Raw genomic sequence first — 19440 nt, forward strand, 5'->3', positions numbered from 1 at the left:
ATTTGAAATATTAAAAAAGTACGCTAATTTTAAATGTTGATATTGTATTATATACTGTGATATGCTTTTTATTGAACAATCTTAGAACTTTGAATATGTTTTTGAGTGTGCACTATTAAAGGTATTTTAGAAAAAAACTTTAACTATGTTAACTTTTTGTAGTTATTGTGCAATTCTGTGACGCGTACATCATCATAAAGGTATACATACATACATGCATACATACACACATACATACATACATGCATGCATGCATACACTCATACATACAAACATACATATGTAAGAGAGTACATCTATGTATTTCTATGAGTGTCTGTTGATGTTTGTGTTTGTGTGTATAAATAAGAGATTATATTAGACACACATACACACACACACATACTAACACACGCATACATGCACACATTAAATTATGAATTAAAAGAAGCTCTAGTAATGTAAACGTTATCGATCGCACAACATTAGTTGGATCAAATGGATATGTCCAGATCGACGTCAGAAATTTAACCTGTTTGAAATCTAACCTGTTTAAGGTTTTACCTGATGATGGTGGATTATATGTTAAGTTGATATCGAAACAGCTGTCGTAAATTTTAAAGGCTCTTTCAGTTTACATATATATATATCATGGACTCTCCCTGTTGTTAGCCGACGTGTGAAGGCTCGGCAATTTCTTACCGAACAACCACACAGATTTGTTTATAGTGATTAAATGCTTCTGTTGACATAAGCTCACTCCTTCCACCAAATCGATATTAACTGTACAGGTGCACAATGTGCCACATGTCAGATGATGAAATGATCACAGAGCAACGTGAAATGAAGTATTTTGCTCAAGAACACAACGCAACACTCTGTCTGAGAATCAGAACCACGATCTCATAATCGTGAGTGCAACATCCTAACCCCTAAGTCAAACGTCTCCAGAATATCAATACCAATACCTAAATATATATATTGTGTAAGTTATGGATTCATAGACTCGTGTAATTGTGTGGTTGATGAGCTATCTTGCTTTCCTTGTATTGATTTGTGAATATACATTTATATTGTATAATGTGTAGCATGCATATTAATGCAGACATGTAAGCATAATTTGTTATATACTGAAATTATTGTTACAGGTAAAGACTACAAAACAGCCGTAATGTTAACCAATAAAGACATTCTAAAGACAGCCAGCACAAGACGACTTTGTAAAATCAACACGAAGTGAAGATTAAAACTAACAGGTCACATATTTCGGTTACCAGAAGAGCACCGTTATAAAACAGCATTCAAATGGCCTCCACGTGCAAGAAATTAAAGACAGAAAGACAGAAAACTACATGGCGCTGAACATTCATAACCAACATGAAAGGAATGATATCACGGTCGGATGCAGAGAAAACTACAACCAACAGAAAGAAGTGGTGTCAACTTGCCCCCCCCCCCCCGAAATATACTCAAGAACACAATAGAAAATGAAAGGAATTGATTCTTTAATCGTCAACAGAGTAATAATTAAAACTGAGTTTCAATTACACAAGAAATAACTTTTTTAAGTAATAAAATGAAAATATCTGAAATACAAATGCAAGCATCCTTTGGCAGCTGCGCATTTACGAGCCAGAGGTCGCTTCATCAACCATATCTAAATATTACGCAAGCACTATGCTGTTATTGTAGAAACTTTAAAGATTGCTATTTCATTCACACCTATTCTTTCGGGGACATGGAAAAGAGATATGTAACAAAGCAATATTAGTATAGACTGTGGGAGTATGAAGTCCTACATGCGACATAATGTGGTAAAACATCGAAGTATGTAAGCTACACAGAAATGATACTTTAAGACTCAAATATCTGAAACAACTGCTAACTATTTAAACACCAGGTCAGATATCTTAAACAAATGTTTTCATCTCAATTATATATATTAGTTGAAATATTCGAAGATTTTAGTCAACTACAGCTTGATAGTTGATTAATTACCGGGAACAATCATAATATCTCTGTTTATCCCTTTGATTTGAACATATATATTTAGAGTGAGCTATACTATGCCTCTTAGAATCTGTTAATTACATTGCCATTCTCTTCTCCAACCCATAATTTGAAACCAAAGTATTTAGTGCCTCAAGAATTCTTATCTTTAACCTTTATACGCCTCTTAAATTCATTATCTCATCATATTCTCAATGATTCACTCTGTAATAAAATGTCACTGTTTTCAGATAGGATAGAAACCTTCGATCATATATACACAAAATCTATTGAAAAGGATGGTGCTGCTATGCTGGGAACATCTGTCAAGGTTTTATTGGGTCTAAACAAGAACAGACAAAAACAGCTCCCGATCTAACAAATCGGTGGTTACGTCTATAATTCAACTAAAATCAAACACTGCAATCTTAGAAAAATGGAACGACGCATCAAGTGATAATACAGTTCTTGACACGCATTTGACATCGTGATGGTGCTGACTAAAATACCTTAGATCGTAAGAGTGGTAGATCAAACTTGAAATGGGACAAAATATCTACAAAAAGAACTACAATCATAGGAAAAGCAACTAAATCTCACTCAAAACATACGCTATCTGGAAAATAGTTATATACATTAGTTAATAAAAGTAAGATGTAGAAAAAAAAAATCCTTGTGATTGTCAGACAAGAAATATCGTACTTGTAAGGGATCTCGATCAGGATTGATCTGGCGCTAAACAACAACAATGACAATCTCTATGCAATGTTATTTATTTTTATTTATTTATTTTATGTTAATCGTTCACAGTAAAATTGTCGACAGACACAATTCTTTGGCTAATTAACGAAATAAAAGAACGGAAGAGTGGGGGAAGGGAAGAAAAAAAAAGAAGAAGCTAGAATGATAAAAGAAGTGAAGAAAATAACAAAAGAACGCCCCCAAATTTAGGGATCTCACTAAGTATATAAATATATAACAACAAAACACCAAACAAAGAGGAAAACTGGGTTAATTAGAAATAGTCAAAATAATGTTAGTAGGTTAATACTTATAGATAATCCGACTGTATTAGGGAGATAAAAGCGAAGGGATCAACTTCAGCTTCACTGGCTGTCTTTCTTGTCTGAGTACCCGGCTCCTCTGAAAATAGCTTCGATATACATTTACAAAGTCACTCATAGAAGTACATGCATATACACACATATACGTATGTGTACTTTCAGTTACTGTTAACACCTCGTTCATAGATTTAACATATATATATATATATATATATATATATATATATATATATATATATATATATATATGACACTCACCCACACGTATATATGTGGTACAGGGATGGAAGAAATAGGTGAGTAAGAAAAAAGACAGATATTGCGCGATTTGGTACGAATCTAGAAGCTCGATTAGGCGGTTTATTAGGTTAATCAGAAGAATGAAGATGTTGGTTAATTCGTTATGACTTATATATAGTAACAGGGTTGCCTGCATGACAGATTGAACGATTTACGCGCCAACCCTCAAGCGCCTTTCCCTAGATTTTCTCCTTTGTGAATGTTTAGTACACATTCCCTCTCTCTCCTTGTATGCATTCTTGTGTGCGCGCGCGCATGTCTGCAGCCCCAGCTTGGCCCCAGTCTAATGACTGAAACAAGTAAAAGATAAAAGATATATATATATATATATATATATATATATATATATATATATATATATATATATATATATATATATATATATATATATATATATATATATATATATAAAGATATATATATATATATATATATATATATATATATATATATATATATATATATATATATATATATATATGAAGATATATATATATATCTCTCTCTCTATATATATATTGTATTACGGGACGTTCATTTTTTAAATTTTTGCCAAATACATACACGCACTATATTTTCGTTCTTCACTCGTTTATTGTAACTCAGATCATTGTCCGAAAATCTTTCGCCAGACATCTGTGACCTCCGCAGCGACACTTTCCGTCTACATATGTGCAAGAGCACAAGGTACCTCATTTCACGTTGCTTCAATCTACTCAACAGAAAAATGAACACCAACCTTGTGTTGGCTCAGCCTACTCTCCATCCAGGTTTGAGTTATTCGATATACCGCAGTGTCAAATATGAGATGGTTGACAAGGTATTTGTGTCTGTGAGCATAGCAAACATTTAGAGAAAACATAGTAAGTGCTACCAAAGTATACTCGCTAGTGAAGGACAAATTTATTATGTACACCCACAAACACACATATTTTGCTTATGAATGAAACTGAACTTCCTACATTTGTGTACGATACATACATATATGCATGATGCATACATCCATATATAATTATATATTAATTCTTCTTTTTATGTAAAGTTATACTTTAAAAAAATTGAACTGAAGTACTCACAAAAACCTGGTGAAGAATGTTTACATACGTAACCGAAAGCAACGGTTGTCTCCGAAGGTAGCATTTCAAAGAGGTGAACCTGTTTAAGCGACTGTTTATTTTGACATTAAATTAATTCATTGCTGTTATGAAAATCCACTGTATACGTGCTAAGACCTTACATAAGCAAGAGATAACATCTGCGCACCCTTCCACTTTCCTGTGATATTGTTGTTGTTTTCGTTGTCGTCGTTATCGCCAGCGCTACCAAATCGTTAAAGATACCAACACCAGTGTAATTATCCATAAAGTTACAAGTTGTAATGCTAATGATCAAGGTGGTATTGTTCATGGATCTGAAGATGTTGTATTCGATATTTCTCAAGGAATTTTCTTCAAATATTTTTCAGATTCAAAATTCTTTTCTTCACAGTCATTCTTTTTGTTTTTGTTTTATTAAACACGTGAGTTCATTTTCTATTTACATTCATCACGGCAGCTAATTTCTACTGTGGAAGATGCCATGTTAAATAGTTATTTCAAATTTTTGCCACAAGGGCAGCTAGGGGTATGTGGGGATGAGTCGATTACATCGTTCCCAGGATTCAACGGGTACTTATTTTATCGAACCCGAAAGGATGAAAGGCAAAGTCGACCTCGGCGGAATTTAAACGTTGTGACAGGCTAAATACCGCTAAGCATTTCGTCCAGCATGCTGACGATTTTGCCAGCTTACCGCCTTGAATCTATGCTAAATGATGTTTTAAATGTGTTCTTAGGGAAAATGGCAAAAATTAATAAGGCAAAATAATAATAGGTTCAAATTTTGGTGTAAGGCCAGTAACTTTAGCAGGAGAGGGAGAGTCGATTACAATGATACCAGTACTTACTGCTATCAATGTTACCTTAGTTTATCGATCCCTAAAAAGATAATAATAATGGTTTCAAATATTAGCAAAAGCCCAGCAATTTTGAGGGAATGAGCAAGTCGTTTACATCGACTCCAGTACACAACTGGTATTATTTTATCGACTCCCCAAAAGAATGAAAACGAAAGCTAACCTCGGCGGGATTTGAACTCAGAATGTAAAGAGATACAAAAAATGAGGCTAAGCATTTTGTCCGACGCGCTAATGAGTCTATCTGTTCAGCACTTTAGTAATTATGATGATGATAATAATAATCGGTGATGTGTCAGAATCGTTATGAATCGTCAAGAAATGAAGCAAACGTTCACGCAGGACAAACAGACGATTGAGAAACCAATGGTTACGTTACACTAGATCACTTCATCTCTATTCATCGAACATCGTTTGTACTGCAGTCTAAAATACACGGTAATCTTTTCTGAGTAGGTTGGAGATTGAATCAATCTACCTATTCAGATACACCTATTTCTAGTCATTGTAATGTTTTATGATTAGTGTTATCCACATCGTCTTTTGGGTGAGTTTCGTGTTTCAACACTGATTGTGTTTCGTTAACCAACACAAAGTTACAAACCTTGTAACACTATAAATTATAATTCTGGCAATCAGATCCTTGTTTGAACTTCGAACCACAATGACGGAACATAGCTCCGGAATGAGTCTGTGATATTCTATGGTTATTAGCGCTTGTATGTCAACTTTTAGATCTCTTTTAGATACGTGACCTCATATGATTTCTGATTTCTCAACATCTGCCCATACTGTGCTTCAAAGTTAACACAGAGACAAGAGCCTCACTGTCATTTCAAGCGTCCTTGGTCATACCTTATCTAATGTCTCGACCTACCGATCTTTTGCTGTTCTAACAAATGGGCACTTCAAAACGCACATTCAGTTACATTTTATACTTGGTATACGATCTTGTAAACATTTCTGCGTCAGATGAGGTCTCTTTCTACACATTTAGTGCTACCACTAATTGTTCTCTTGAGGGCATGTATATGTAAGTGTGTGTGTGCACGCACGTGTATGTGTGCGCGTCTGTGTTGTGTGTTTGTGCGTGTGTGTGTGTGTGTGTGTGTGAGAGAGAGAGAGAGAGCGAGAGAAAGAGAGAGAGCTTGTATTTCAAGACAAATCGATAGATCCACTAATCTGTTGCCTCTCGGCTTGCTGTACGTTGGCTTGTAACACTGAAGAAGAGGCGGCGAGTTGGCAGAAACGTTAGCACGCCGGGCGAAATGCTTAGCGGTATTTCGTCTGCCGCTACGTTCTGAGTTCGAATTCCGCCGAGGTCGACTTTGCCTTTCATCCTTTCGGGGTCGATTAAATAAGTACCAGTTACGCACTGTGGTCGGTATAATCGACTTAATCCGTTTGTCTGTCCTTTTTTGTCCCCTCTGTGTGTAGCCCCTTGTGGGTAGTAAAGAAATAACACTGAGGAAGAGATTGTTTTGGCGGAGTTTACTCGGAGCTACGAATGTTGGTGTACTGGAAATGGCAATATGTAATGTCTCTGCTACTCTTCTCTCCCTGATTAAATGATAATTATTAACCTTTTAATCAGGGAGAGAAGAATAACAGCTATGACTATTTTTTCATGGTAACTGAGACCAGTAGCAGGGTGGGACGACGTTATCACTATCAAGTCAGAAACGAATTCTTGTAGAGCATGAATTCCATAAAATCTATCAATCAAACAAATGGTGCTGTTAAAACTTTATGACGCAATAAGCCTTTTAAGCAAGAAATTACAAACAGAGCCAAAATGAATAACACAAGATATCTACATCCTGGAGTGATACGCTGAGTTATAAGTTTTGAGATTTTCACTCAGTTAAAATCCAACAAGATGTACCACGTAGCAAAATTGAGCTTTCTTTTTTGGTATTGACATATAGTGCGGCCGCATTAGGGTGTATAGACCTCTAATCCCATTGATGGTATTTAGACAGAAGGTAGCCAACATTGATCAATAGTCTTTCCAAGTCGCAAAGATGATGATGAGCTGAGGATCGACTTATATCAAATATTCATGCCCCAGGCTGTATAATACGCTGCTTCATATACTGAGAACATATTTCATTACTTATCAACTCATGAGTAGATGCTTTAATCAGATAGACGTCCTCGAAAGGCGGCAAGCTAGCAGAAACGTTAGCACGCTGGGCAAAATGCTTAGTGGTATGTCGTCTGTCTTTACGTTCTGAGTTCAAATTCCGCCGAGGTCGACTTTGCCTTTCATCGATAAACTAAGTACCAGTTGCGTACCGGCGCCGATATAATCGACTGGCCCTTCCCCCAAATTTTCGGGCAATGTGCCTAGAGTGGAAAAGATAGACGCCCTCGAATTTAAACACACATGTTTGTGTATGTTTATAAATACACACACACACACACACACACACACACACACATATATATATAGAAACGTACGCACACCTATACGCACAAACACATATGGGCCCATATATATATATATATATATATATATATATATATATATATGTGTGTGTGTGTGTGTGTGTGTGTGTACACATATTTATGGATATATGTGTATATATGTGTATAGCTGTATTTAAATTTATTTCTACACCACAAACACACACACACACACACACATAAATATACGCCTATATGTGATATATTCATAAGTAAATATATACTCATACATGCGCATACGCACACACAGACAGTTACACGCAAACACACACATCGACGAACTTCAGTGAGCATTTATAATTAGCATATTAATGCATGTATTACACTAGATACTAGCATGTAGAACACGCGTGATGCGTTGTTAAGAAGATTATTTTTGACTATATATTTAAATATACACACCTTCACGAATATATATATATATATATATATATATATATATATACAAATTAGTACAAAGAGGGACACATTCATATACGTGTATGTGAGTGCTGCATATCTATCTATCTGTCTGTCTGTCTGTCTTTCTGTCTGTCCGTCCGTCCGTCCGTCCGTCCGTCCGTCAGTCTGTCCGTCCATCCATCTATCTATCTATCTATCTATCTATCTATCTATCTATTTATTTATCTAGCCATCTATCTTTCTATGCTTGCATATCTGTTATGGATATTATGCATATGCCTTTAAATACACACACACACACACACACACACACACACACACATATATATATATATATATATGTATATATACAGACACATATAAATGAGTATGTGTGTATGTATATATGTCTGTGTGTGTACATACACACACAGACATACGCACATACATACAAACATCCATCCATCCATCCATCCATCCATACACACACATACATACATACATACATACATACATACATACATACATAGGCACACTCATGCATAAGCACACGCATTAACACGATACGAACATATGACATATAGACAAACCTGCGCAGTTTATATCCCAACTTTTGCTTTCATGGCGAGAATTCAGTGAAAAGACTTAACTTCTAATATAAAGCACATCGTACAACCAAATACGGTCGTTAAAAATTATACGCATGCATCAAGAAGCTCATACAAAACAGATTATATTTATGATGTATGCGCCTATATATATGTGAGTGTGAATGTGTGTGTGTGTGTGTGTGTGTGTGTGTGTGTGTGTGTGTTTGTGTGTGTGTGAGAGTGTGTGTGCGTGAGAGGGAGAGAGAGTCTGGCGGTGTGTGTTTGTGTGTGTATTATATCTCTATGTACGTATGTCTGTACGTACGAATGCATACGTTGGTATTGATGTGTATATGCACTTATACACTCGTATAAATGAGTATGCATACATATATATAAATATATGTGTATGTGTAGAGATGTGTGTATGTATATATTTCTTTCAATATATACATACATATATATATATATATATATATATATATATATATATATATATATATATATATATATATATATATATATACATATATATATACATACATATATATACATACATACATACATATATTATATATATGCATATATAAATACACACATACACACATACATACACGCACGTCCGACGCACGCACATACATACGCACGCGTACACACGTATACACACACACACACACACACACACACACACACGCTCACACACACCCAAATATATTCTGATAAAGATATATGTAGATGTGCTTTCAAAAGAAATGTATCTCAATGATGTATAATGGTATAATTCAGGTGTAGCACTTTTTATTTTACCTTTTCCGATTCATAGCATACCGATAATGGCAATAAACATAAATCTTTTGGTGTTGAATACGTTACTCGAAAGCTTTGTGGCGAATTTCTATTATGTGTATATGTGGAAGTTTTCTATTGTATAGCGTTCTGTTCTACCTATCTTTATGTTTTACAAGTACTGCTTTTTCATTTTTTCTCTTTTTTTTTCTCTTTTTTCTTTGCTTTCGTTGTTTTACACTTTCAACTAATTTATTCCTTTTCTGTATTCATTCTACCTTTCTCTCCTTTCTGTTCCTCCTGTGTCTCAACTTTTCTCTGTAATATATTTATCAGTATCAGATTGTTTCTCTCCCTCTTTCTCTTTCATACAGTTATATATAACACACACACACACACACATATATATATATATATATATATATACACACACACACACACACATATATATATATATATATATATATACACACACACACACACACACACACATATATATATATATATATATATATATATATATATATATATATATATATATATATATATACACATCTATATGTATGTATGCATACATGCATATATGTATGTATACACACAAACACACACACACACACACACGCACACACATCGTTCCAGTAAGTTTAGCAATATTTATTCACTTCATGTATTAATCTTCCTTTGTATATGGACACACGTATACAGACATACAAACATGCACCCACACATATAACAAAATAGATAAATAGACGTATATGTATTTACCGATGTGTATATGTATGTATATACATATATATATACATACATATATATATATATATATATATATATATATATATATATATATATATATATATATATATATATATATATATATATATAGACATATATATACATGTAAGTTTGTGTGCGTGTGTGTAGAAGGTTGAAAAGGAACACACGAGTTGATATGTATAAGGAAAATGAGAGATTGTGGAAAATGCTAAAATGATTTTATCATGAAGAACATTATATATACCTCTTTATATGTATAGAAATATAAGCATATTTAGGGATATAATCATGTGTGTGTAAGTATACGTATTCCCTTTGTATGAATGTATATATATATATATATATATATATATATACACATACACATATATATGTATATATATATATATATATATATATATACAGACATATATATATGTATATATAAATATATAAATGTATGAATATATGTGTATCTATATGCATACGTGCATATTATTAACAGTTTTGTTTTGAAAGTACAGCAGCAATTTTCTCATAACATCACAATATCATTTATCTATGTTTCAAATTATTTAGAGAATACTTTCTTGGGAGAAATACATGACTTGTAAATGAAAACTGGTTATAATACCCTTGAATTTATTTACATATCCAACTTATTCTACTGGGGAATATTGAAGACATCAGTTTGTCCCTTGTGTCTGAGGGGAGTACGCCAAGAGGACATCGACAATAGATGCTCAAAAGCCCCCAAGGAGGGCAAGCTACCACTGCAAGTGTAATAGCTTTACATTGTTATAGACCAGTCGAAGTGGAATTAGCCATTGCAAGCACCTCCGCACAACTAAAATATTTATCGCTAGATATTTATCGCTAGATATTTATCAGCAAGAAGGCGTAAGCTGCGAAGTTCACCTTTTCAGTCCAAATTGAAACAATAAACGACTGAAAGATGTAAGTCCGCTTAGGGAAGTGGGAGAAGTTCACAGAAACTTTTTTTTCGACATTATTAAGGCCTAATTTTGTGCTGATCTCAAAAGTATCCAAATAGGTGGTTTTGTTAGATCTCTTCGTTCCTGAGAGAACCGCATCGAGGAGTTAAACGAGAGTAAGATGGGAAATATGCTGAGCTTGTGGGTTTCTGATAAAGCAATGGGTTGCATGCAAGTTGTGATCTCATCCCTGTGGGTTGCAGATCGTTTGCAAGCCAGTCCCTACACAAAGCATACAGAATGCTTGGCATCACAGGGGCCAGTAGGCAGAAGGCCGTGAGTTTGGTTTTGTGGGTGGCAAAGGTTGCTTCATAATGACTGAGGATAAGGTTGTGCGTGACCTGGAATAAGTAGAGGCTAATGCGTGTCAATTTGTGTGCGTGACCGTGCATGTGTGCATGTGTGCATGTGCGCCCGTGCGTGCGTGTGTGTTTGTGTGCGCGCGTGGGTGCAAGAGAGAGTTCTTGTGCGTGTGTGTTCGGTGCGTTTTAAAAGTAAACGAATTCAAAAATTTCGTCAGAAATGTGGCAATGTATTTTCGGTTTTCTCTGTTTGTCACGTAATTTTCTACGCATTGATTTTCTTGGACTCCATATTACAGATATTATCTAGAAAGTAGTTTTCTTTTCAGAGCCACAGTTACATGCGAAACATAAAATTCACTCTTCGACTCTCTTCTGACTTCGTGTTGCCTTTCTTAAAACTATATTTATTACCATTTATCAAAAGAGTGTTGATGACTGAACTTAAAAGTTCTCTGGATGAAATGCCATATGGCATTTTATCATTTGCATTATTTATGTTTTTGAGTTGTTAATGCGCTGATATTGTTTCATTGTTGAATTGCTGATTAAATAGGCATCCAGCTGTAATACCTTGTGTCGTTATATTCACTGTTGCGGTTTGGTGTGAATAATAGATATTTGAGACAAAAGTTTAGCATTCTCTACATTGCTTCCTGAAGGATATTTTTAATGCATAATTCACGAGTAAAGTCGATATCTATAAAATTATATTACGAATTAAAAGCAGCTGAAATAATGTAAATATTATCGGTCGCATATGATGTGTTTTGCTTATACGCCAAATTTACTATGGTATAGGGTCCGGAGATAGCTTCCCAAACGAGTTCGGGAGTGAAAGAATATCTGAATGTCACAGACCAGGCGTGACAGTGTTCATGTAAGTATGCATGTACGAATGTATGAATGTATGTGCGCATTTATGAATATATGTACGCACACGTGCACACACACACACACACACACACACACACACACACACACACATACACACACACACACACACACACATACATACACACACATATATATATATGAACTACAAAAGAAACGTCGCACTGTAAAAGATCATTTGTTTCACACACAATATTAAGTTTATATGGATCTTATCACAGTTCTAGTTAACTTGACGTAAGGAAGATGTCACTGCCCTACAACACCACTCTCTTTTGGAAACCTAAGGATTGCCTGTAGGGTTGGAACTCGTTCACTTTTCGTGGACATGCGAACGCATCTTTATGAAAAGCATGATGCACGTAATGAACTGGCGATATCAGCAGTGGAGGACTGTAGTCTTCTCTGACGAAAGTTGATATTGCATTTCTGTGGCAGATGGCAGAGCTAGGGTTTGGAGAAGAGGTGAACGTCATGCAGATGGCTGTGTGGTGGAGGGAGACTTATGAGGAGGACAGAACTTCATCGTTTAGAGCAGGATTGCACTCAACCAGAAACTTGGACCGGTGGTCTTCTAAAACATCAACCAAGGCCGGGGCGGTAGAGTAACCGCTGCTCGCTACAACGACCAAGTGTTGACAACAGGCTTCCTCGAAGAGCACAGCAGCTAGACACTGCCATGACCTGTCCTAAGGCCGGACTTGAACCTCATAAAGTACATGTGGGACGAAATCCAAAGAAAACTAAATGACATCCGTCCAAGGTCAACAACTGCGGCACAACTCAATGCAAGTTTTAACAGAGTGTGGGCTGCTATCCCCATAGCCTTCATCAATTGTTTGGTGCCTTCAGTGTACAGAAGATGCCTGGTGGTATGCAACGCCAACGGTGGTCACACGAGATATTGTGTTCATCTCTTTGGATCCAGGGCACTCCGTCATCACGTGACACCATGCGACGTCAAACATGTTTCAGGAAATGACGTTTTATCATTAGGAAAGAACTGTTTCTTAATTAGCACTCGTCAATCAATGCTATAGTAGTCTGTTAATAAACTGGTTTGTATTCAGTATCTGTGCGACGTTTCTTTTTTGCTCTTGTTTATATGGATAAATAGACAGATATAGATAAATGTGTATATGCATACGTACATACATACATACATACATGTATATATATCCAAAGTTTTAAATTTAAATTTAAGAAAGAGATTTGACGCTAATATCCATTATTATTGTAATTTATTCCTATGTCAACATTTCTGTATAAGGCTATATTTGACTGTCAAATTTAAGTCAAACTCCCTAAGGAGTCTAATTTAGACTTTTTGCGGTGAAATCTCTTGCTATATTGGTAACGATTACATGGTTTTCTATGAACAATTATATACATATATATATATATATATATATATATATATATATATATGCACACATGTGTGTGTGTATTTGTATGTAGGGGGGGGGGGTAAAAGTACGCAGATACATCTGAAGAAAATATACTTCAGATGAAGAAACATTAAAATATAGACATAACTTCAGAAGGATCTTAATATCAGTGAGTCTTTATATTAGTAAAACATTAACATGTTTCAAATAAGGAATGTCTGATACATACCAATTTTTCGAGAATGGTAAACGGTGAAGACTATTTTGGCAACAAATAACAAAATCAAGTGATTTAGCCTGATATTTTGTTGTCCGCTTGGCTTCTAATATAATTTTGATGAGAAAGTATGTATGATATTTATTCACACGTTATCGATATACAGCGAGTGTTCGTTAATTGTTTGCCCCATTGCAAATTTCCAACCATTTTCGGGTCTTTTTCTAATTATAAACTGACATGTGGTTTCATATTTTTGTGGTTTCAAAAGTGCATTGTAGTCTATCTTTTTTTAAAATTTTTTTGTATGTGTGTCAGTATTATGAATGATCAACAAAAATTCTTAAAATAATTAAGTTATGATAATTCTCATCTTGATAACCATTAATGTGATTCACTTGTGAAATACGACAAACCAGTCGATGGTCGATACAGCTGTTGAATTATGTTATCTTTTATTATTGTAATATATTCCTTCAAAAATAAATTACCAAAAAAAAAATGCTCCCTAGGTGTATAGCATTTTGAGAAATTTGGAATTTAGTCGATATTTTCTTTCACGCTATCTGTATAATTAGCGGTTATAAAATCAAGTGGAGTATAAAATTTTAGAAAAATAAAACGAAAAATACTACACTGCAGCATGTCTAAAGATTATAATTTTTATCTTTAATCTACTTAACAACATTGCAGAATGATGTAATTTGCATTTCTAAGTATTATGTTCACAGTAACATTTACATATTTCTTACTACAGTATTAAATCATCACTAAGTGTATTCAAGGAACTAATTTGTCTAGACATAATCTCGCAGGATTTAGAACAGAGCCACGTATCTAATTGTAAGTATACTTAATGATCACTCTTTAGTTTATTATCTAAACAAAATAGTTAACATGTTTCAATATGCAAAATACATGAGCGTATTTATTATTGCATGCGCAAGCGCGTCTACAACAAGGATTTAAAACAAAAACAATTTCCTTCCATTGTCATGTCCGACGGTCAGATTCTATGTAATTGCAAAGATATATTCAGATTTATGTTGATGTTTATCATTAGCCGCAGATGGAGGAAACCTGTTATCGAAATTCCTCTATTTCTTATCATCCAGTCATTTTTTTTTCAGACATAGTATAGGTAAGATAAATATTATCCAACGTTTCTACTTTTGACTTTTTTTTTTTAGATGATTTAGTGTAATTTGAGGAAGAGTTGGATACTGTTTTAACTCGATTTCTACTAGTAAACGACTTCATAATGACTCATTGATGATCTCGTTTCAGTCATATAAATAACGGAGTCAGCAGCCGATAAGCACGGATGAAATTCTATTCAATACAAAACTGGTTTCTTTTGCAGTGCCCTTATCTCTTTAAATATGAATTGCACATACCAAGCTGTTAAGTGTATTATCAATTAGCACAATATTTCCTTTTAAAAATATAAAGAAAATGTTTGATTCCAAACATGCTTTTTTAATGAAAAGACAGAACAGATACAATATAATTTCATTTTCCTTCTCCATTGTGTTGAACAAGTTTTAAAATTTCAATAACTTTTTTAAATTATGACAATTTGTTCATCCACCTTTCAATCTTCATATCTCCTCCCTACAATATGAGAAACACAAAATTAGATAATTTTAATTACTGTGCATTTAGTTTTGCTTTTAGTTATTCTGTAGGCAATAATAAATCATAAGTATGAAACATTAGTACAAATATGTATTATGAAATATCCAAATACATAAGCATATGTAAATAATGAAAGTAATTCAGTTTCATAAATGCCGGTATCGATAAAAATTCCGGATAAAATTTCTTCAAGGCGATGAATTGGGTGGTTCAAAACAGCATCGGGCAGAATAACTTGTAGTTTACGTGGTGCATTCCTGCGTTCAAATTTCGGAAACAATATTTTTGTCTTTCATCCTTTCAGGTTCGATCAGTAAATTCCCAGTTCAGTATTGGAGCCTATTACATCTCTCTCTGGAAGAAATCGACTCTAATCAAACTTGGAAGTAAATGACCGTGACACGTATGTTATGACGAAAACCCGATAACTCCGTCAGCAGTTAAGGGCTCAAAGAGGGAAGGAGAATTCCCTTGCAGAATTTAGGCCTTTCATTTAATATTCCCGTTTCAATTCTGCTGGTATCGATAAAATAACGCACTAATCAATCTTTGGTTCGATATTAACTGCCATAGATTCCCCAAAACTTGTGCCTCTATGTAAGATATCGTTTTAATATGTATATATATATATATATATATATATATATATATATAAATCATGTGTGGAGTCTTTAATCTATATGTGAACTTTATTCTGATGCTGCTGAGTTACTCCTTTGAGTGCAGATTTTAACTGTACGTATATTGATGTGGAGAAGATACTAGGGTTGCTTCTGGTACTAGAGTTTCTTCATTGTTGAGAAGCACTCAAAGGTTCCATTTTGCGGCGGATGAAAGTCGGTCGAATTTGATAAGGGTGAGATTTGGATAAGAGGTGCAGAAAGCCGGAAAAAATACCAGAAAGGAGTCTATCGAATTTTGCAATGATTGCCAATTCATCCCATTAGTTCCAATAAAATGAGTTTAAAGAAAATAAACTCCCCCATCAGTACCGGGGTCGACCGACACTATCGGGCTAACAAATTTATGCCCTTGTGACAAAATGAGAAATACATACGAACACACACACACACACACACACACACACACACACACACACACATTCACGTTTGCGTATGTGTGTGTTCGTATGTATGTATGCATGTATGTATGTATGTATGTATGTATGTATGAATGTATGTATTTGTATATTTACATGTAAGCCATAATTCAGAGCCATCACTGTAAGTTTATTTTATGCACATGTCCGGATGGTTGTATATTTACAGATTTTTATTCATATGGATAAAAATCTGCAAATATACAACCATAGAGACATCTGAGTACCTGATTATCTGATTATTATATTTTCTAATACATACATATATATATATATATATATATATATACGATCCCGGGATCGGGGTGTAGGAAAAAAATTAGCTTCAAGCAATCCGTAGTAAATATAAAAACATCTTTCATGGACAATAATGGTTTAACCAGACGGGAGGTTTTGATGTTTTTCGTATCGAAATACGATAAACTGAAAAATGTTCTCTTTATATTTCACGGTATAAGACCAGAAATGCCAGGTGTGGGAATAACAATACAAGACTTACTTGGTCTACAGAGTAGGCTGCAGTATACAGCTCCCTTGGATATTTACCATTTCTGAGGTTCCGCTTGCTATAAAACATATCTACCCTGGATCTTATCTACTCCATTCCTGAACCGTTACATATATATATATATATATATATATATATATATATATATATATATACAGAGAGAGAGAGAGAGAGAGAGAGAGAGAGAGAAAGAGAGAGAGAGAGAGTGCTTTTCTAAAGATATTCATCGCTGTTAGGAATTCCATTTCCTCTATACACGTTTCTTATCAATGTCCATTCTTCAATGTAAAGTATTAGGTTTCCCCGAAAATAGTGGCCGATTTCAGAAACATAATTTTATTCTGGAAAAATTAACAATAGAAATGTTTTGATTTGTCAAAGTATGAGCCATAAACATCTATGCATCTCTACCATCGATCAAAACGAGATTATTTATGCCTCGTTGATAACAACTTATTGTCTTTGATGCTAAGAAATTTTTGAAAGCTGATTCCACCTCTGGTTTGGACTTGAAAGTTTTATCACTTAAAAACGTGTATAAATGCTTTAAAAAATTGGTAGTCAGTGGATGAAAGATCAGGAGAATATGGAGGATGTGGTAAAGTCTCGTATCCCAACTCTATGTGTTTCTGCAGCGTCATTCTTGCAAATGTGGCTTTGCATTATCATGGAGCAGAATTGGTCCACGCCGATTCATCAATGCAGGTCTCATGTTTTGCAAGTGATCACTTCAGCGAGTTGATTGTAGTAAACCTCTGCTGTAATGCTCTGATTGGCTTTCAGAAAGATGTAATGGACAACACCAATTACAGACCACTGGACAGTCACCATAATCTTTTGCTAATGCAAATTTGGTCTTAGGAAATGTTTGGGGGACTCATCACGATCAAGCCATTGACCTGATCGTTTACGGTTATCATAAAGCATCACATTTCGTCACAAGTGACTATTCGGTCAAGAAAAGGTGTTTCGCAGAAAGAGCATCGAGCACACTTCAAATCAACTTTATGATTTTCATTGAGCTCTTGCGGTACCAGTTTATCGAGGTTTTCCACCTTACCAATCTTCTGCAGATTGCGCGAAACAGTTGCAATACCGACACCAAGTGCCTGAGATATTTCTCTGAAACTTTGACGTGGGTTTTGTTCAACAATTACTTTCACTTGTTCATTGGCAAGACTGCATGACCTTCCTCTACCTTTTTCATCTTCAAAACTCTTATCACCACTACAGAATTTCTGAAACCACCTTCGTACATTGCTATCTGTTGTGGACCCCTTTCCCCACGCCGTGTTGATATTGGCAGCGGTTTGGGAGGCATTGTGCAAGACAAGCAAGCGAAGGTCCTTTTTTGTCATGTTCATAATTAAGGGCAACTATGCTTCAAGAATATCTTCTGTCTGAAATAAGTAGAAAATTATTAAAGAGCATACATTAATTATTAATTATTAAGAATGTCGAAATTCACCTAAAGTATAATTAAAATACTATGATAAAATTGCGTTTCAAAACACAATTCTTAGAACGGCCATGACTTTCGGAATAACCTAATAATTTCAATTATGTGTGGTAATGTTATATTCTTTGTTGTCTGTTCTCGCATGCTTTAAAAGGAAATAAAATATTTAACGGTTTGTTCGTTAAATGTCTTAACTAACTGATTAAAATTTGCTTTGATTTCATCAAAATGTTTACCCTTCACTTAAGATGATTTTATTGTTAACAGAACGATATATAACCAGCGACGTTTTGCATACATTCATTCGAGTAAACGATATAAATGTAACATTTAAATCCAGAACTTCGTAAGTATTTTTATATTCATGTTGAGCTGTGCAAGTGTTATAATGGACGTTTGGAGAAAATATAAGCCATAGGTCGACAGATTGTGTTTAGTTTCTCGTTATCTACACTGATATGTATCATTGCGCACGGATCATAGTTTATCTTGGAATATACAATATTACTAAGAAGCAAATCTGCAGCTAATCGACGCTACAGTTTAGAAATTGAATCCTCTAGGAGAAGAAAGGAAGCATGTAATATATTATTAGATTCTCAAACACAATGATATATCTACTTTCAATAAATGTTTTTCATATCGCTAGTACATTATTCATAATCTATAGGATTT

The 19440-nt window shown here is 34.5% G+C and overlaps 1 pseudogene; it reads right to left on the minus strand.

The window, feature by feature from the left end:
- Positions 1 to 18232: 18232 nt before the first annotated feature.
- On the minus strand, positions 18233 to 18664 carry LOC106874938 (histone-lysine N-methyltransferase SETMAR pseudogene; annotated as a pseudogene).
- Positions 18665 to 19440: the final 776 nt, after the last annotated feature.

The sequence above is a fragment of the Octopus bimaculoides genome, chromosome 2, assembly GCF_046866305.1.
Source record: "Octopus bimaculoides isolate indiv1 chromosome 2, ASM4686630v1, whole genome shotgun sequence".
Taxonomy (NCBI): Eukaryota; Metazoa; Mollusca; class Cephalopoda; order Octopoda; family Octopodidae; genus Octopus; species Octopus bimaculoides.